The 22,582-nt window shown below is 37.5% G+C and overlaps 1 protein-coding gene across 2 annotated transcripts in view; it reads right to left on the reverse strand.

Moving 5' to 3' along the window:
- Positions 1-22,582, reverse strand: part of GPATCH2 (G-patch domain containing 2) — a 123,531-nt gene that overhangs the window by 40,382 nt on the left and 60,567 nt on the right. The window lies entirely within an intron of this gene.

The raw sequence follows: 22,582 nt of genomic DNA on the forward strand, positions 1-22,582 counted from the left end.
TAGTCACCTATATACACTGAAACCAAAATAACATAATTTGTTCAATCTAAACATGATCTTAAGAATTCATGACAACACATGCAGACTTTTGCTGTAATGTGTAGATGATAATATTCTGGTATTATTCAAATATGCAAACAGCTTTATTTTTATAATCTGCTTAATAGAACTAATTTGTCTGCACATGTAGATAGGTAAAAGTAGGATTAGGGACCTCCTAACGAAACTCATGCTTGAAGAAACAGAGCAGAATTCCTGCTGGAAAGAATGCAGGAACAGATTTTCAGTTGCTTGGACATAGTTTTGTGTGCAGGAGATGACCAGAGGTGGGAAAGAAGTCAGACGTTCTGCCAGTTTTGAAAGAAGGCCACAAAAATTCAACAATAATACGTTTATATGGCTCAGACTTGCCAAAAGTACATAAGAAAAAGATTCACAGATAAAAACAGCCTACGCTTTATTAAAAGAACAATGCGTTCAACTTTTAAAGAAAAAAACAATCTCTACTCATCTAATCTTATGAAAAGCCAGGGCCGTTGCAGCTCCAAATCTGGAAAACTTTCAAAGAACACTTGCTAAAAAATTTAAAAGTGCCATGGCTTCAAAATATTTGATTAAATTCTGTTTCTTTGACCTTAAAAATGCTGTCACATGGGGCCAAATCAAGGAACTCTCAAGTACTGTCACTTTTCTAGCTGGTGGTGATTCAAAAGAACTGGTAGCACCTTATTGCAAGCATATAAATCCCCAGTAGTGGAAATCAGGGCAACTACATAATTTTGTTGTCTTGAGGATTCTCTTGAGCACAGAACACGTATGGGGGGGCAGCACCTAGTGCTTTACCAGCATTTGCAGTTTATTGTTTTACTAGACGGACTGAGGCTGAACATACCCATGTGGTAACAATAAATCGGTGACCAAAGTTTACGCAATGTTTACAACATTTTCATCTAATAATTAGAGCAAGAAACATGATTTCACTAAGACAGGCCTAAAAATACAATTAAGTAGTTTAATATGCAATTTCTGAATTTTAAGATTAATAACAAAACTGTTACTTTAACAATATAGGTAAACATGTAGCTCAGCTCTCAAGAGTTACATCCTGCATTAATCTCAAAATGAGGTTTTCATGCTATTCCAGTGGTATCCCTGGAATACAGTAATCCATTTTCTACACTATGGCTATAAGAAAAGCCGACTGTGCCTATGTCATGCTTTGTTAGAGGTTCATGATCACATTATCTCATGGTGGACCTGACACTTTTATTCAGTTTACAGTATGTTCTATGTACAGGCAACTTATTTCCTTTGCCAGGGCTGCTGACAACCTTTTCCACACTATATTAATCTTGTTTACAGACTTTATCTCGGTACAAATATCAGAAAACTGAACTTTTTATCTCAGGGAGAAAATAAACAACATGTTGACAGAAGCAAAAGCTATTTTCTGGACTAAAATTGGTTGTTTACCTGCAGCCATACTTATGGAAACAAGTTTAAGTTTCCAGCTTACTCAAAATACATAATCTGAAATTTAATAAGCATTGAAATTCCCAGAAAAAGCACTTGATAAATTGCCAGTTTAAAAATAATATATAAAACACAAATACATTTTCCCACTAATTTATATGAGAATATGAACTTGTTTGGAATACAGTTACAACTGATCACAGAGCACACTGTTCAGGTTTTTCTTATATACCCTAGAAAGCTTCAATTACCAAGCAGCCACAGAATATTTATAAAATTAAGATCATAGTGCACAAATACAGATCTTTAGATAAAACAGAATGCTGATTATTCTAATGTTCACAATATGTAATGCAAATCAATTCATATTTGCAAAACTGTCCTCTAGGGTGGGAAAACAAAATAAAACAAAAAACTATCAGTCATCTTGATCTGATAACTCACTATTAGAAAAATCTACTGTAAACTTCTGCTGAAGCTCCAAAGAACTGAGAACCATTTGCTCTGGAAAGAGGCAGCAGATTCAGGACACTTATGTCTAAACAAATACCTGCTCAACTGTACAGATTCTTCACTGATGTAGAAAAATTGCAGAGTTATCTAAAGTTGATTTAGAAGTCCCAGTGCACGAGAAGAAACCAGGAGTTAAAGTAATAGTTTTCCACTGAGTAACTAAGAATAAATACAGTTCAAGGTTTATAAAAGTGTTTTTTGTTTGTTTGTTTTGCAATTAAATTAATGTGTGCATGGGTCTGAGTGCATATGTGTATCTCAGGGAATCAGTTACTGTGATGGGAGACTGACCAATCAGCCCTGTTTTAAACTTCTTGGTAATGATCAATTCTTACACAGTATTAAATGTCTTCATTTCACACGTGGAACTGTTAGCTTTTAACACTCCCATGCTAAAGTAGCAGTGAGCACATAGTATTACAGTGCTGATGCTACATAGTTAGCACCAATAGCTACGGTACTTGGTGGCTCTTAGCCACAGGGGTCAAGTTGATAAGTATTGAGCCATCTGACAAGAGGAGCTGGAGGTTAAATGGGCATGTCTTCCTCAAATTCTCATCAAATTCTCTTTGCTTATATTTGGTGATTTTATGCTATTGTTCCCTCCAAAAAAAGTGTGGGAGTGTGGTGGTTTTACTCGGGTGGGCGGCCAAGCTCCACCACAATCGCTCTCTCACTCCCCCTCCTCAAAGAGGAACGGGGAGAAAATACAATGAAAAGGGCTCAAGAGTTGAGATAAGGACGAGGAGATCCTGCAGTAATTATCGTGATGGGCAAAACAGACTCAGCGTAGGGAGATAGTAAGATTTATTGCCTATTACTAACAAGCTAGAGAAGTGAGGAACAAAGGAAAGAAACCAAAAGCACCTTCCACCCCCATTCAACCTCTTCCACCTCCTCCTCCTGAGTGGCACAGGGGAACGGGGGAATGGGGGGTTATGGTCAGTCTATAGCACTTCTTCTCTGCCGCTCCTTCTCGGTCACCCTCGTCCCCTGTGCTGTGGGGTCCCTCCCACGGGATGCAGTCCTTGCCGAACTGATCCAGTGTGGGCTGCCCACAGGCAGCAGCTCTTCAAGAACTGCTCCAGATATGGGTCCGTACCACAGGGTCCATCCCTCAGGAGCAAACTGCTCCAACCTGGATCCCCCACGGGCAGCAGGTCCTGCCAGGTCACCTGCTCCCGCGTGGTCTCCTCTCCATGGGCTACAGGTCCAGCCTAGAATCTGCTCCGGCAGGGGTCTTCCACAGGCCACAGTCTCCATCAGTGCAGGTCCACCTGCTCCACCGTGGTCTCCTCCACGGGCTGCAGCGTGGAACCCTGCTCCACCGTGGTACTCCATGGGCTGCGGGGGCACAGCCTGCTTCACCATGGTCCTCACCACAGGCCGCAGGGGACTTCTGCTCCAGCGCCTGGAGCACCTCTCCCCCTCCTTCTTCACTGACCTTGGTGCTTGCAAGGCTGTTCCTCACTCCTCTCACTCTCCCAGCTGCTGTGTGACGCAATGTTTTTTTTTTTTTTCCGTGTCTTAAATATGCTCTCACAGATCTGCAAATCAACATTGCTTATTGGCTCAGCTCTGGTCAGCAGTGGGACCCTTACCTAACATGGGGAAGCTTCTAGATTCTTCTCACAGAAGCCACCCCTATGGCCCCCTGCTACCAAAACCTTGCCATGTAAACCCACCACAGGGAGGGGGTTTTCTCTTGTTAATACTAGGTACCTTGCTTTCTTTTGTCTTACTGGTCATCCTTATTTTGGTGGGTGTCCTTTGTGCTCACCTTCTTCTGTTGTTGGCAACTTTTTGTTATTGGATTCCTCCTATGTACAAATATTCACGTTTCTTTACCCCTTTATGTGAATACTGATCACATAATTAAAGAATATGCTTATAAATTGTGTCTGCCCATGCCATTGTAGTGGCACAAAAGAGCTGCATACTGTTGTGACTTACACTGTTTTAGTACACCCACATGAAGGTTCAAGGCAAGCTAATAATAATTAAATCCTCTTTTGTAGGATTTATGTACGATCTATGCCCCTATCGCAGCCACAGTTTCATTGACTTGAAGGTATCTGCTTCTCTGCTTGGACAAACACATCAGCCATTGGCACTGACCTGACCTGAATTTCAACAAGTCACATTATAACATAGCTGGACATAATCGTACTCATAATGAAGCTTAGGTAGCTATAACTAATACAAAAAGTGGAAGTATTTCTAACTATTTACCCCAATTAAGAATAGAAGCTTTTCAAAAACTTACTAGATGTATCAAATGACTAGGAATGATATCATACAGGATGAGGAACAATACTGATCTTCAAAAGTACAAACAGTTACCTGAAAGGAGGCTGTAGAGAGGTGGGGGTTGGTCTATTCTCCCACGTGCCTAGTGACAGGACGAGGGGGAATGGGCTAAAGTTGCGACAGGGGAGTTTTAGGTTGGATGTTAGGAAGTACTTCTTTACCGAAAGGGTTATTAAGCATTGGAACGGGCTGCCCAGGGAGGTGGTGGAGTCACCATCCCTGGAGGTCTTTAAAAGACGTTTAGATGTAGAGCTTAGGGATATGGTTTAGTGGAGTACTTAGTGTTAGGTCGGAGGTTGGACTCGATGATCTTGAGGTCTCTTCCAACCTAGAGAAATCTGTGAATCTGTGAATCTGTGAAATATCATGGGTCTTCACACAGCTCAACTGTACTGCAATCTGCACTGTGGCTCAGCTACACATTGTATATGAGACACTGTAATCAGCAGTTGGTATAACATGAATAAAACTTAAGGTCATCCTTAGAACTCACTTTCTTTTGGCTCCTAGTCCTTTTTACCACTGCTTGAGTAACAAGGGCAGGCATTGGCTACAGACTTTACAGCGTCCCTGAAACATTGGCAGTCCAACTCAGAGCCACCCTACTCCTTCACAGTGCTTTCCAAAGAATGCTCAGCCTAGGAAATTATGGCCCATATGGATGGACACAATAACATGGAAAAATTTTAAAGAGTCTATAGCCAACTTCAGAAAGTTTTCAATATATAGCAAGCTTCAGAAGGGATATATGGAAGGATGGGGAGACTAAATGGATAAAGAAGGAAAAGAAAGAAGACTTCACTCAGCAGAAACAAGATTAAGTACAAAAGCTGTTGTTTTTAAGCGCTAAGAATATGGAAGAAAAGATACAGAATAGACAATGCAACTGCTTTCACCTACTTAGGAAAGAACAAGATTATGGCAAAGCACAGAGAGGTCAGTCAGCCAAACTGTCCTTTCTTAGTCCAGTTTTATTCTCTCTAAACAAGGAAGAGGTTATTTGCCATGTACTGTTAAGTATTTTGAGAACTATGAAAAAATCATCTAATTTGAGATAGAACTGGCAGCAAGCTGCAGTTAAAAGCTGAAACTATTGAAGTTCTCCATTTTCAAAGTATGTATTTTTGTCAAACAAGAATGTTGTTTACAGTTTTAAAGAACATTTCATTAAATCATCAAGTGAGGCTAGAAGGAAAGTTTATTTTGCCAATAATAAAATATACATTTATGTATAAAACTCTTTCCAAACAACGGAACTGGTTGCCTGGAGAGGGTGTGGAGCCTATGCTCCTGGATGTTTTCAAGACCAGCTTGGAAAAAGCCCTGGGCAACCTGGTCTGCCTCATAGTTGACACTGCTTTGAGCAGGAAGATGGAGTAAAATGACCTTCAGAAGTCCCTTCCAACCTGAATTATACTATGATATTAAAGGGTGGATTTTTATGTATCTATGTATGAGTTTATTTAAAAAAAAAAAGGTACATACATATTGGGGTATGACTTCCTTCGAAAAACAAAGGTCATCAGATAGCATAACACTGTGTTACGTGTCTCATCTAAGCTTCAGTTTATGCCATAATAGTTGAAGTCTAGTGCCAAAGAAGCTCTTGCTATGCCCATGTACTCCGGCAAAAGCAGTAAAATTTCAGCAAAATTTCCCTGACCATTAGTTACACAGATAAGACAATCACTCTTCTATATAAAACAACTGGCCCTTTCCTTCCTCCCCTATAAATTAACTGCTATGATCAACTACAGACTAACATATATAAAACAAAAACAACACTTTTTTTTTTTTATTAAGCAAATCTTTTAATTCCAGAAGATAGTTCACATATTTACAGTATCTTTCTCTAAAAATGCTATTTTTATTAACACAATTTGAAAAGTTTAAAAATAAATCCAGTTTTCTAAGGCAGGAGTTTCTGCAAAATAAGTTGTTGTCCAAAAACAAAATGCAATTAAAATAAAATGCTAGACACTAGGATTTTGCAGTGGAAACTACATCATCACAATGGCACTTCTATAATTCACATATTTGTAATTGCCAATTTACAGGAAATTAAATCAAACGATATGAAGGGAAGAAACAGAAAATCTATTTTCTGTGTTTTATTGCCCTGTTTAGGAACAATTTCTTATTATTTTTCAGCATCAATTTATTATCACTCATTTTATGCCCTTCTTCACTAGAAGCACAGGAAAGCAGCTATAATAAACAAAGCTTTGGATTTAAAATACAGCTTTTAAAAACCACAGATGCAAATCCTTTGACTTGGAGCAACAGCCAGAACTAAGAGAATAAAAACAGCTTTCACAGCATACGTTGTTGAAACTCTGTCATAATCTTAGTTTGATGTTACCATTACGTTTTTATTCCCTCTAAAAGCGCACTCTTGCTGAAGGGTCCACCTGACCACTCCAGAGAAGCATCACTTTAATGTACAGATTACCTGTAGGTAACGTTCAGTCAAACCCTATTCTACGAGGTCTTCATGAAGACACGGTCCACTAGCAAAATAGTTATTTCCATACCAGTTCCTTGATACTCCAGTTATAATTCTTTAAAATCGACCTCTAACACAAAGTATTGCAAAAAATAAATGGATCATTGCTATTACGCTTGCAAAAAATAAGCAAGTGATAGGAGACAGAAAAACCTCAAGAAAAATAGGTCAAAAGACTTGGACTTTAACCCTAGAGCTAATACATATCTCCCTGTATGTGTTACTGTTTTCACGAAACAAACAGAAAACCCTACACACACTAGATAAAATGAGAATCAGTAAGTTTTTACGAGTCAAGGAATATGTCCAAGCTCTCCTATCTCTGCAGCAGTTTCACAGTTAGAATTTTCTCTACATGTCTTTTTACGTAACTATTCAAAATACCTGTCTTCTCAAATTTTATTTGCAATTGAGTGACTGACAGATGGAAAAGGAAAAAAGGTATCTGAGATTAAAAGAAAAGTTCACTATTGAACACAGTTCCTTCAAAGTAAGATGAAAAATTTAAATCAGGTATAAAAGCAAAACAGGGAATTCCTTTGTAAATCTACACTATTACATAATTTTTATACAAAACCAACACTTGAAATTATCTCATAAAATTAAAACAAGTGACTTTTGGAAAGTCAGTGGCTTGGGTGTGAGGTTTTTGTTTGTTTTAGTTAAAACGGTAACAGTAGTGGAAAACATCACAGACCATGTTTTGTCCTAAATCTCTGCCAAAGAGACATGCTATTCTATGTTTTAGAATAGGAAACAGAATAAGTTTGATGATGACTCAATGATATACATTACTGCATATATGGTGGCTTTAGATACAGTAACACTGGAGGAGCTGTTATAGAATCATAGAATATCCCAAGTTGGAAGGGACCCAAAAGGATCATTGAGTCCAACTCCTGGCACCACACCCAAAAATTCAGACCATATGACTAAGAGCACAGTCCAAACGCTTCTTAAACTCCAACAGGCCTGGTGCCATTACCACGTCCCTGGGGAGCCTGTTCCAGTGTGCGACCACCCTCTCGGTGAAGAACCTCTTCCTGATATCCAGCCTGAACCTCCCCTGTCACAGCTTGACACCATTCCTGCGGGTGCTGTCACTGGTCACTAAAGAGAAGAGATCGGCGCCTGCCCCTCCGTTTCCCCTCATGAGCAAGCTGTAAGGCCGCGATGAGGTCTCCCCTCAGCCTCCTCTTTTCCAGGCTGAACATGCCAAGTGACCTCAGCTGCTTCTCATACGTCTTCCCCTCTAGGCCCTTCACCATCTTCGTCGCTCTCCTCTGGACACTCTCCAACAGTTTTATGTCCTTTCTGTACTATGGTGGCCAGAACTGCACACAGTACTCGAGGTGAGGCCGCACCAGCGCAGAGTAGAGCAGGACAATCACCTCCTTCGACCTACTAGCGATGCCGTGCTTGATGCATCCCAGGACACGGTTGGCCCTCCTGGCTGCCAGGGCACACTGCTGGCTCATGTTCACCTTGCTATCAACCACAACCCCCAGATCCCTCTCTGTGGGGCTGCTCTCCAGCGTCTCGCCACCCAGTCTTTACGTATAGCCAGGGTTGCCCCGTCCCACGTGCAGGATCTGGCACTTGCTATTGTTAAACTTCATGAGGTTGGTGATCGCCCAGCTCTCCAGTCTGTCCAGATCTCTCTGCAAGGCCTTTCCACCTTCAACAGAGTCAACAACTCCAAGTTTAGTACCATCAGCAAATTTGCTCAAAACACCTTCTAGTCCTACATACAAATCATTTATGAAAACACTGAAAAGGACTGGCCCTAAAATGGAGCCCTAGGGGACCCCACTAGTGACCGTCCAGCATCCTGATGTGGCCCCATTTACCACAACCCTTTGAGCCCTACCTGTTAGCCAATTATTCACCCATCGTATGATGTTTTTATCTAGCTGTATGCTGGACATTTTGTCAAGTAGGATCCTATGGGAAACTGTCGAAAGCTTTACTGAAATCCAAAAAGATCACATCAGCTGTTTTCCCTTGATCGATCACATAGATGGGTGAAAAACCAGAGAAAGTAAGTACTGGTATATAATGTAAAACAACTTATTTGGTCAGTGGAAGGTGAAGTGAAAAGTGCAAATGTCTATCTGAAAAAGGAGTCTTTAAGAGAGTTTCTTCTGAGATCCCTAATGCTCAATATGAAATGTGGCACCTTTGCTCCAACAGCAGCTCAGAGCACTGCAAAAAAATAGGCTGACATTACTGGGGGTTAGTACAAAGAAAAATATACAACAGAAAAAAAACCTTTTTATTAAACCAACTCCTGGTAAAGACACACATACGAGCCTCAGGACTGCATAAACACAGCACATCACTATTTCCATTTTATGTACTAGGAAAGGGAAAATCTTCAGGGTGGCTGTCTGAGTAGCATTAGATATGACAACAAAGCAATCGCTAAAAATTTGTGACTTCATTACTCTAAACAGCTAATATTCAACAAATTATATTTTAATTAAACCAAATTTCCGTTAGTACAAGAAGCTACCAATAAAATGCTGAGGTACACACGCTGCATATGAAAATCCTTATTATATTTTAGCTGTCTGTGTAGATATAAAACTTATTCTAGGGTGAAATCTTAGACTCACTAAGGCAACAGGATTTTGACTTCAGTACCACGAGGACTTCATCCCTATTATCTAAGAATGACATAAAATGCTGAAACAATGTTTTTATATATAAATTATTGGTACCTGAAGTTACCTATACAGTGATATTGACAGGAGGAAAGAGTAGAGCACAGTGATTAGGATACTAGCCTTGACCTGGGAGGTACAGGTTCAATTCCTTTGTCTGCTGCATGCTGGCTGCTTTGACCTTTGCTAAGTTTTATCTTTATATCAGTTCCTTATTTGGGAGAAACAACAAAAACATACAAACAAGACACACACACACCAACAAATTACAGTGTTTTTATCTTTACTTCATAAGAGTAATGTAATATAGCAACAGTAAAGATTGTACCAACAGCAAAGGATATAAAAAAAATACATCAAAGCATTTGCTGTAAGACTTGAAGTATACTTTTGGAAGTGGTTTTTATTCTTAACATGATAAGACTTATTACAGTGAACAGAAAATGCCAATATTAAATGCATTTGCATATATGAGCAGAATTACTTATAAGCAGAACTGTTTTCAGCTACAAGTCATATTATGACAGCTCACTGCAGTGCAAGCTTACTCACAGTGGATTAGGCAACTCATGCACACAACAAAACCCCCATTTTCAAATCACCGTCCAGCTTCAGTAGCAAGCTATGAGTGGCCTCTACTGGCTGACCAAAAGCTACATAAGGCACTAAGCTTTTGCTACGAGTTACAACTAGGGTACCAAGCACGTGAAGAAATGCTAACAGAAAAAATTTGCTCATCAGTACCAGCTAATTCACCTGCATCATGACTGAAAATAAAAGGCAAACACAATGTAAGTCATTTATAGATAGGCAGCGTGTGTGTGTGGGGGGATTACATTCAGCCTTGGTGCTCCTAAGATTTGTTAAAATATATACTGTAACTATAGGCATGCAATACACAGTTTTCCAAATACTGCCAAGGGAATTCAGCAGGATATACTATGCTAGCTCTAAAGGTGGAAGCAAACGAAAATCAAGTAGTTTGTAATTTATTTTGCTTATATAACTTGAGACTGAACTACTTCAATTATGATATCAATGGTTTGATTTAGATGCCAAATTAGAAAGCATGTTGTCATCTGAGAAGAAACCAGAGACCACATAACTACTGTTTTCAGAAATGTGCAATATATTTGACCTTTTCCTTATTTATAAAATTAAAATACACAATAACAGCAACAACAACAACAAAAAAAATGTAAATTTGAAAGTACATCTATTGTCACAAAGACAATCTCAAATTTCCTGAAGGTGCATAAATATATATATTTTTTCAAGAAAAAAGAGAAACATTAGATTTTCAAGTCAGTTTGTTGTTGTTGTTTTAATCAAGAAACAAATATTAATTGTGGCCAGCACAACTTGAATAGGGGAGAGTAAAAGCAGTACAAAACAATGGTAAAAACATACTCCTTAGATTATCATGCCATATCAGTATTCAAATACAAAACTAATAAGTAATTAGATTTAAAAAAAAAAAAGAAAAAACAAAGGATAGCACCATTAGTAAGGAAGTAAATTTTTTCCTTCACCTTTCTTTTCTACAGGAATATGTACCTGATTTGCTATTCTCTCTCATTTTCATTGTACCTTATCAAGAGGGATTATTGTCAAACATAAGTGACTATTCATGCCAAAAGGTGATTGCCTTCCTAAGTAGCAGTACTGTGCTCACACATGACACTGTATGATGTTTCCAAGCTCCTGTTCTGAATTCAACCCCATTTCAGAATTCTACCCCATTTCAGAATTCAGTCCTATTATCTTGACTGCTCAAAATGGTTCACAGGGATACCTAGCTGACATATGAGATAACCCTCCATCTCACCAGACACCACTGGGATATGACATACTGACCCACAGTAAGCCCTGATGATTAGCCTGAAACATACACCACATAAATGGAGCTTCTAGCCAAATAATTTTAGTCTTTTCATTTTACTTGTACATTAAAACTCATTTTAAACATGCAGACATCAATTCCATTAATCTATATAGCAATGAACATATTTACACATGTTGATGTTAGATTTCTGCTATTATTGGAAAGTACATGAAATGCATTCTGTGACTAGAATGCAAACTGCAAGTATTGCCTTTTCATTTTCAAAAAGAGAAAACAGATTTTAGTGAAATAAATTATAACTAAATGAAAAACAGATGGCCTACCGCTGGAATTGAACAGAATGTACCATTGCCTATATTGCAACAAAGCCCACAGTGAACCTTACAGGAAAAAGATCTGCAGCAGACAGAAGTACTAACACACTTCTAGTGTCTGAGAAAGTGGTTAGGACGAGCAACCACAGAGGTGGATAGAACATGTCTGTGAGGATAATTCACCTTTCCCTCTCAGCTGCAAAAGAATTTCCTATTTTAGCACCTACAATTCTGTACAGTCTAAAACTACAGAACCGGTCAAGTTTAATATGCAGGAAAACCTTCTTTTCTTTTCTTTTTCACATGTGGCAATCAATGAGCTATATTACTGACTGGATAACAAAAAACAAACTAAACAATTTTCAGGAGAGTGAGCCAACAGGAAGATTGAGTGTAAAAGAAAGTTGTTTGCAGTATATCTAAGAATTTCCCACATGAAGGTGATAATTCATGTACCAGAAAAATTTTATTTATTTTTTGGTAAGATTGGAATAAAATAGCTTTCAAAATTTATACAGTTTGATAAATAACAAACCTTATGATATTTACACATGTGAACATTCACCCTTTTGATTAGACAACAGTTAAAGAATTAGTGCCCACAAAACAGTTTGTGTTCATTTCAGGTGAAATTCCTCCAACAAGAACCATCTCTGCCATCTGAACTTGTAATGTATAACTGTAACCACCATCTCAATTGTAAATGCCAGCAGAAATGATCAGGAGAAGCAAGTAGAAGGCTCAGAAATCAACTTTTCATTGGACACTTTTAAGGTCAAGATAAATTCCGGCTTAAGATCTCTTTTCTATTTTTCTCCCTAAGCAAAGTGATGTAGAAATAAAATATGTTTTAAAATATATCACAATATATATATTTTTTTCTTTGCAAGACGCTCTCAAGCTTTTCCATCATCTTGTCTTCAAATATCAAATGTAAATAATTCATGACTTCTATTATAGAAGAAATGGAAACAAGTAGGTTCTAGCGGGCAGGGGGCGGGAGAAGAGTAAATGAAAAGTGGGAATTCCACTCATACATTTTAAAAGAGACTGTCAAGCTTGTTAGGCTTAATAGTGTTCCCACATCAGAACATCAACACTAAGATAAGGTAGTGTTGCACTTCAAAATTTCTAACATAATGCAGATACCAGAGATGTATTCCACCAAAAAGCCATGAATGGATTGTGCAAAGTCACCATTAAATTCAATCTGGAGACTAAATGTATTTATCTTACTACCAAATCTCTCCTTATCAGTAAGATTGCTTCAAGGTTCTCTTTGTATGATATCAAGCCCTATATAATGGGAAACCACAGTAGACTCTTAAGAAATCCTATAGATCTTTACAGTAATTTAAACTTGTTATGCTTCAAAACAATAGCTATGCCAAAAAGCTAATTCATAAAGAAAGGCAAAGCCTGTCTTCTAGGAACAGAATGATGGTTGCATCTGCTAAACACTCCTCTAGAAAGGCGACATATCACTGCTATAGCTTTTTTTTTTTTTTTTTGGTGTTTTCTGATTATTGAGATGAATATAAAACTCCTATGGCTTTCACGGCACACTGTATATTTGCTTGGTAGTTGTATGGTATTTTGTTAGAACAGTGGATGTTTGAATCCCTTCGCTTTGTTTGAAGCTCAAAGACACCCTGATTAATCTTCTGTCCCGTTCCCAACATGACTGAGTAAGTAACATAAGCAACATGCTCAATGAATGTAGTGTTTGTCATTTAAGTTGGTTGCGGTAGTACCCCAGGCACAGATTGCAAAGTGAGTTAAGTTTGCATTTCATTTGCTTACAATTCATATCTGTGACATTTGCTTACTAAATGCAAGTTTTCAGGACTAGCACTGTTGTACATATCATAACTTTAGACAGGGTTGAGTTGTGCAAGGGGCCATAAGATAGTATCAGGAAGTAGTTACTTCTAGACTAGAAAAATACCAAACTCTTTTGAATCTTCATTAACTGATTTACTCTCTCTTTACCCAGTGTGATTATTCCTACATTAAGACAACACGATTTCACATTTTTCTCTGAAAAAGGCAAAAATTGGAATCATTGGTTCATACTCCAGATACAGGACTTTGCTATGGTCATGTTCCTTGCACATACAGAAAAGAAAAAGCAATGAACTTCTTCCTAGATCAGGTCAGATGTAACATCTGTTTTTAAGATATTTCTCACAAAAAAAGGCTTACAGATTATACTGTCCTAGATCTATTTGGGGTCGAGCAAGGCAAGGGTATGATGTGTAGTAGTAAGTATCAGTGCAGGAGATGAAACTGCAGACTATGGGTATATTCAGTATTTATGCAGAAAGAATAATAAAAACAAAAATGGAGCAATGAGGATAAAATAGTGCCAAAATGAGCAGAGTGGTATTGGCAACTCTCGCATTTATCTAAAGGTTTTTTTGGTATAGTTTATGATTTTAGTAGTTCAATAATTTACTCAGACTCAAACTTTGGGCACTATTATCTTTATTTTTTTCTTAAATACATTTTCATATCAAATAATAAAAAAACCAACTTGGCTATCAGTTTTGAAACTATTCTCCAAGAAACTACTTGAACGTATCAGTAAGTTCTAATTATGATCCAAGGTATTTAAGTAACAAAACAAAATATATTTTGAGCTTATTTTTGTATTTTTAAAATCATAAGTATGTAGTGACCTTTACTGGGAGAAGTAAATGCCATCAAAAATTTGGGAACAATTTCAAGTTCTTCCTACCTGTAACTGTGTCAAGGAAAGTAATCAACTGAACAGAGAAAACTCACATACAGTTTTGTGAAGCTATCAAAGCAGTTCACATTCAAAAAGAATATTCATCTTACTATTGAACCTGAGGTCATCTGTCCAATATTGGGTCAATAAGTGCTACCTACTTTGGGAATGCCTGTCCCTTGGGAGGAGTCAAAAAACAGTACTAGTTGCACAGATCAAAATAACTCCTCAGAAAGCAAGGGGCGTGATTTAACTCTTAATCTTCAGAAAAGTCCTCCCAGCTCTGAAGTTAAGTGATGCAGGCCTACTTACCCTATTCCATTTTAACTAGATCATCCTTAGCTTTATCTAAACTAGGTTCAAACAATATGCAGTGTCCTCAAACTTGAACATTTCATATTCAAGGTCCCCGCCATAGGCAAGGACGCCACCCACTAGATCAGGTTGCCCAGGGCCTCATCCAACCTGGTGTTGAACACCTCCAGTGATGGGGCATCCACAACCTCTCTGGGCAACTATGTATTATAAAAAAAAATGCATTATTATTTTCAAAAGGTGCCAATAAAAATATTTACCTCAACTCCTTCCATAGCTAAATACTATACCTGAATCTCTGGTGCCAGGTAAACGAAGTGGGTGGATTCCTATTTCCATGAAACCTTTTCAGAAATATCTTCGGCACCAGTCCATTACAGGAATTCATTTTCATTTCTTGATTTCACTTGCAGACCTGTGAGATCAGCTGTGGAGCTTCACTTCTAATCAAAGTCTTGCCTACTTCTACCACCAGTGGAAAGAACTATAGAGTGGAAAGATTTTGGGGAAAGAACTGCAGTTCTCAAAGTTAAAGCCTATCAGCTCCAGAAGTTTCCATATCGAGCTACTTCAAGTTAGATTTTGTGGCTACAATTGGTAATGATATATTTTCCATTTGTACTTCAGCTTAAAGTTTCTGAAGTTACTTTCTATAATATTGCACGATCCACCATTATAACACCCTTTCATCCTGATAAATGATTCCTCTTTCCTATTGTAGGAATTCTGCATATTCCTTGAATTATTTGAATTGACTCCATTCATCTTTAGATAAGACCTTAGTTTACCACGTGCAAAGGCAAAACAAGCATAAAACAATTTGGTGCTCTGGATTGATTCAAGAATAAAGTAACATCCTATTTTGCTAAACTTAAATATGTATTTGTGCAAAATTGAACATTCCAGGCTCTTCTCTTCAACATCCAACTGGACACAGCCCTGGGCTCCCTGCTTGAGCAGAGGCTGGATCAGATGGCCTCCAGAGGTCCCTTCCAACCTCACCTGGTCGAAAACAAAACAGAACAAAAAACCTCTGCCATTCAAAAAAAAAAAAAAAAAAAAACCAAAAAAAACCCCAAACAACTAAGGAGAATGCTATCTTCAGAAATTTCAGTGTCTGTTCTCCTTCTGAGTCAATGAATGCCTTCATGTCAACAACAACAACAAAAATAGACAAAATCCAGCATTTCATTGTCCCTGCATGAAAAATATTTTCTTTCCAATGTGCTTTAGGATTCTGATCCTAAAGCAGAACCTCAGTAAGGTTCTGAGCCTCAGTAATGAAACAATGGATTTAGACAGAGTTGGTGTTAATCCCCATCACCCACCAATTTAATACAAGTCTGGAAAAGCAATTCCCAAAAGCTCCAGCAGTATAAATTTTCACAGTTCCTCAGGAGTCAGATTAAGTAAATGAGTAACATTTTTTTTTTTGAGGTAAAAATCTTATTCCTAATACAATGGAGTTCTTTCCTTCAAGTTTTGGAATACATTTCTTCACCCACCAGAAACCTAAACCTACAGGCAGTGCTGTAGATAACAAAATGTACAGTAGACTGAAAAAAAGTTTTGTCTAAAGTTTACACTAAAAAGAACATACTTATTTCATAACAGTATGGAAAGAGCAACTTTAAACAGTAAATTACGTCCCTGCCTAAGCCCATGAAACTGCCAATTCTGATATTTTAAATTAAGTTGCAGTTCTTTGACAAAGCCCCCACCTTTAGCATTACACAAGACAATGAACAATACTAGAAAGACACTACACACTGTATATTATTTTCAACTCTATAAGTTCTGATTTCTCTTACCCTTATTTATTTTTTTTGAAGGAACTAGGCTTCCAGTTGGCATAAATATGCACATCAGATGAACTACATTTAATTGATAAAACTATAATCCTTGTACTAGCTGAGTAGCCAGTTCTCAAATATTTATGTTTCCGGGACAGTAAACTTTGAATAGATTTGAAAGAAGAAAGAAGATCCAGAATACCACATCTTCTTCCATATTGTTATACTGTAACATTTATATTTAGCAGTGAGAAAAGACTAGTTGGCTTGTATTTTCAAAGTAGTTATATACATTTAAACTATAAATATCTTTTGTTTCTTTGGCAAGAACAGACTGCTGGCGTTTTGAAAAAGGCAGCTGCCACATTGTTCCCTGGGTGCAACACAATGGCAGGTCAAACTTTTGTTCCTCTTGTCCTACAAACAATTTTCAAGCCCACGCTCAATAAATAAATTTGGTCTCAGCACTCCCAATCAGGGCTGCACAATCCCCTCAGTAGCAGACCTATGATAAATGGACTTATTTTCCCAAATCAAACACTTGAATTTAAATTCAGATGAGTTAATGCAAAGGTCAACATTGTAATCAGTTCTTTTGATCTTTATAGAATTTCTGGAGTAATACATAATAAATCTGAAACAAGGCAATTTGCAGCTCTGTATGTGTGGCTGGTAATAAAAATCTTAACGATTAGAGCCTTTATGTACTTAGGGAACGTTTTATAGTAATAGCTATAGTGAGAGCCTCAATGCATGGGGAATGATGGCAATAGATAACACTGAAAGACATGATTGCTTGATTGTTTATATAGTTTATACAGTATGTATAGATTATACATTATAAATTAAAGCACAATGTTTCTGAAGAGCCTCTCAATGTTTTTATAATATTCTATTTTGGATTAGTACCCTCCACAAAATATGATCTTGATAAAAACTTATGAATTTAACAAATATTTCACATACTGAGAATTTTATTATTTCACATAGTAGTATATTGCTTCAGCAAATTTTAAAGAAAATAAGAAATGAAAACATTTGTATACAAAGCATGTACATGTCTTAGTACTTCTCTAAAAACGGAAGATTCCTTTTTTGAAAGCATGTATTTAGAAATACAGTATGTCACATCTCTTAGAAACACAAAACTGATCATTAGACAAACGGTATTCCAAATGAAGATTTGAATGTACAATACTAGAAGTATATTAAAACATCAGAAATCATATGAGGAAGTCATTAAGATAAAGAAGGTAAAAGTCAGAAAATAATTTTAAAATACTCCCTTAATTTTACAGTTATCTTGCTAATCATCAGATAACTAGCCAATTGGTTACTAATCTATAAAAAACATCATCTTTCTTGAATATTGGAAAAAGAAATGAGGCAGATAAGAACCGATATCAGAGCACACCTTCCACAAACACATGATTATGTAGTGGAGAGAATAAAGGTTATAGTTTAGGAAAAGCAGAAAGAATACTTTTCCAGGAAAACTAAAACTAAGCAACTGTCAGCATAGGAAGGACCAAGAGTTCATCTATGGAAATCACAATTGAAGATCCTGCTATCAGGGCTGATCAGTTAGCCTGCATCTATTCAGAGAGATTGAGAGAGAAAGAAAATTTACAATTTGTTTAGTTTCCGTACTCAAAAGTCTCTTCATGGAAGACACAAGCATCTTTTTGGCAAAAGTAAAACTCTTTATCTCACTCCGAATTCACTGTGTGAGTTAATTATAGGAAAACAGACACAAAAGTATTACTGATACTACATGCTGTTTGTGAAAAATAAGTAAGGCTTATTCGTTTTGGTGCAAGAGACCATCTCTTCCATAATAAACAGAGTACTTGACAGTGATCCTCTTGGCATGCTTGAAAGAATGTCTTAAGTCTCATCAGCCAAGATAACACTACTGCTTTAATATGAATGCACTTGCTGCATCATGTAAGGGTTATGAAATACATCTAAGCCTTAAGAATTCTCTACAGAATCTGACTTGATACTGCATGACAGGTCCATTAAAAGTTATCATTAGTCAAAAATCAATACACCACCTAGTGTATATATAAAATGGATTAAAATCACAGCTGATCATCTTCTGAAATAATTACGTATGGGGAATCTTCTTCCAACAGACATTCCTTGTGGCACTCCACGGGAGTTTTATAAAGATTCTCAAAAGGAAAAAGAATGCAAAACTAGAAAAAAGGAACGCATAGCAAATACTATGCAGGTAATATAAAGGCTGGTATTGGGGCAAGTATAGACAAATCGGTTTTCACAGCTCTCAAACTGTCCTATGAGCTGAAAAAGACTCCTGTTTTTTGGTGATTATGAATTATTTTGTTAAATTCACATCTTCTTTTCTCAGAAAATACTGGCCTACCAAAACTTTGTTGAAGGGGATGGACCCAAGGTCCCATCCCACCCAAGATCCATCCCCTTCACTCTTCACTCTCTTCCATCCCCTTTCACTCTCGTTTCTTGTACAAAAAGCTGACAAAGACGCATGACACAAAACAATCCTTAATCTCATGAACAGGACACCTTCTGGGAACACACCAACTGAACAGTTGTGATGGGACACTTACTCCCCACACCTTAACTCACTAACACACCACAGTGCTGGCTTAGTATGAAAAAGTAAAGCATGACATACAAGGCTTCAAATACAGGAATTTACTTTAGAGAAAAGCACGTACAATGTCACCTATGATTGCTGGAGTAACAAGCTCAGGATTGCAAAAAGGTAGATTTTGATTTAAAAAAAGCAAAAAGAAAAAACTTTCCTATGATAAAGATGACCGAGCAAAATGCATAGGGAGGTGACAGGGATGGAGATTCTTTGGCTATATAACACTGAGGGACATAGTATTTTGAACCAGAAAAAAGGTCAATGATAATGTGAGTAAGAATGACTAAAGATCCCATCATCGTATTAGAAGAGCTGCTTTTGCTTTCACTGTTGTGGTGAACAGTTTGACTGTATTCACAACAAGGGTACTTGAACAAACAAAAGGAAACAATGTGAAACTAATCTCAGTATGCTGTACACAGAGCTACACAGAAAAACAACCCACACAAAAGCAAGGTAAGAAAAGTCACTACCCAGAAACAAGATATGAATCTTAAAGCACATTTTAAACTCAGATAAGTTGTTGCACTTATTTGTTATTGGCTACAAAAACAGATTTGGAAGGATCCTGAGAGAAAGAAAAGCACCCGAAGTATGAAAGAAATGGGAAAAGGAAGGCAGGGGATTGCAAAGACATTCAGCCAAGAAAACAATCTTTGTAACCACATTCTAAATGGATATAAACAGGCAAAGTGATTTTGTCAAGACTAGACAAGAAACCGTAATCGAAAATAGAGAAAGATGGGAGCCTGAGCAAAAGATTAAAACTGTGTAGAAAGACTGAAAAAGACAGGCTGTTTCTTAGCAAGACAGCCCAAATAACACAATTTAGAAAGAAAGCAAAGTCAAAGCTGACACACACTATTGACTGATATGACAAGGTTGGGAACATTCCCCACGGTTACTAAAAAAGGGAGTGCCGTATGTATTTAACCGACCAACCAACCCCCCATCCCCAACAACATCCCAGATGGTACACAAAAATATTAGAGGTGATGGTGAAGGTCTGCGTGAGGTGGGAATAAAGACTAGTTATGGGTAACTTTTTGCTACAAAAAATTGTCTTATTTGTGCTTTCCTACAACAGTTAAGCAACACTGTGTACGGGAGGTGATCATCCCCCTGTACTCTGCTCTGGTGAGGCTACACCTCGAGTGCTGTGTTCAGCTTTGGGCCCCTCACTACAAGAAGGACATCGAGGCCCTGGAGCGTGCCCAGAGAAGGGCTACGAAGCTGGTGAGGGACCTGGAGCACAAGTCCTGTGAGGGGCGGCTGAGGGAGCTGGGGGTGTTTGGTCTGGAGAAGAGGAGGCTCAGGGGAGACCTCATTGCTCTCTACAACTGCCTGAAAGGAAGGTGTGGGGAGCTGGGGGTCGGCCTCTTCTCACAGATAACCAGCGATAGGACTAGAGGGAATGGCCTCAAGTTGCTCCAGGGGAGGTCCAGGTTGGAAATGAGGAGACATTTCTTCTCAGAAAGAGCAGTCAGGCATTGGAACGGGTTTCCCAGAGAGGTGGTGGAGTCACCGTCCCTGGGGGTGTTCAAGGAGAGGTTGGACGTGGTGCTTAGGGACATGGTTTAGGGGGTGATGCTGGTGGTAGGGGGGATGGTTGGACCAGATGAACTTGGAGGTCTTTTCCAACCTTAATGCCTCTATGATTCTATATTGAATTCTTTCTATTATTCCATCTGCTGGCATATTGTTATCCCACTTTCAGCTATATCATCATGAATATTACCTACCTGTTCTCTCAGCAGAGAAATTTTATTTCCATTTGACTTGAAACAGTAATAGTATACCATCATTTTTATATTAAATATTTATTTTAAACAAAAATGAGTGTAGAATGCTAGATATAAACTTGCATTTAGCTGGCATATTAAAGCCCCCTTCCCCCTACCCTCCCTCAATATGCAACTGTAATTTAGTAATTGAACATTTTGGTAGTATAATTGGTGCAAACACATATAACTTGCTAAGAAATACAATAATTAAGATGTGCAATTACACAATTATCATATGTAATTGCTAAAAATTTAGGTTGATGTGATGGAAGACCATTTTAAGAAATTCCAGTCTTTCACAATTTATCATCCAAATAACTAGTACATATTGCAGATCTAAATGATAGAATGTTTTTCCTCTACAGTGCAACTGCTTTCACACACAAACAGCATAGATAACAGAGCAGCCAGATAATTTAAACTATCAGTAACAATATATGTCTAGTTAAAGGAGTCTGAGGATTTTCATGAAAAAAGTCTAGATTTTCAAGGCAGTTCCTGGTGTAGAGATGCTCATAATGTAAAAGGTGCTTTTGCTCATAATATTAGAGAAAAAATTAAATTGCAATACTTATGTACAAAATCCCCCTAGTGAGGTACAACCGTAACCATTTCCGTTTTTAGATTTGTATTATTATTATTATTATTTTTAAATAAACACTAGTGGAATACAACACCACCAACAAAGCAGGAGTAAATCTGTTTTAACATGCTTGGATTGGCGTAACATTTTGAAACCCTGAGCAATTTTTTATGGTATAAAGATCAACCGAGGAACAGTTATAAAAAATGGAAATGATTGTTGCAAGTAAAAGTTTGAGAGTGCTTAAGGTATGAATTACAGTGAATTACAATTGTATTGCTGAGAAGAGACTAAAAGACTTCTGCCAGAAAGTACTTCTATCATCATTTTAGTTAAAGAGGTTTTTATGACCAAAATTATGATATTAAAAAAAAAAACAAAAAAAAACACTAGGAGGATTGTTGTGTAATCATCCCCCCCAAACAAACAAAAACAAACAGGGAGCTAGGGTGTTGTAGAAGAGCAACCTTACTGCACAACAGGTGCTAGGTGACAAACACAGTAGTAACAACTGATTATGAGATAGTGGGCTGACTGTGAAAATATCAACACTTTACACACAGGTTTTTACGAATACATCACTGCCAATCCCACCATATTATAGAGAACATTTCATCACAAACTACGTGTATTCACTGGTCCTCTGATTCAATTAATAAATAATACTATAGTTTAGATTACTGATTCCAAATTAATCAGAGAACTCAATGGAGTTCTAGATGCTGATCTTGAATATCAGCACACTGGGGAGATGCAAAATATTCTGATTCTCTTAAGATGCTATTTAAAATAGGACCAGTTCAAAAACCTACAACTGACTAGCTGATCAGAAGTTTGAACAGTCTTGAGAATGAATCTTACTATCAGGAATCTAAACTGACTGGCAGAGATACTCAACAGAAGCAAAAAGGAATATATATATATAATTATTTTTTTAACTTTTTTATTTTTATTTTTATGTATTTTAAAGAAAATGTAGCCATAAACCAAAGCGAAGAAGGTGCAGTGTTATCAAAACATTAGCCTACCTGCAATGTATCAACTAATATTCATTAAAAAAACATTTTGTTACTGAAGGATAATTAAAATATGTACAAACAATCCCAT

Source organism: Anser cygnoides, chromosome 3 (genome assembly GCF_040182565.1).
Source record: "Anser cygnoides isolate HZ-2024a breed goose chromosome 3, Taihu_goose_T2T_genome, whole genome shotgun sequence".
Classification (NCBI taxonomy): Eukaryota; Metazoa; Chordata; class Aves; order Anseriformes; family Anatidae; genus Anser; species Anser cygnoides.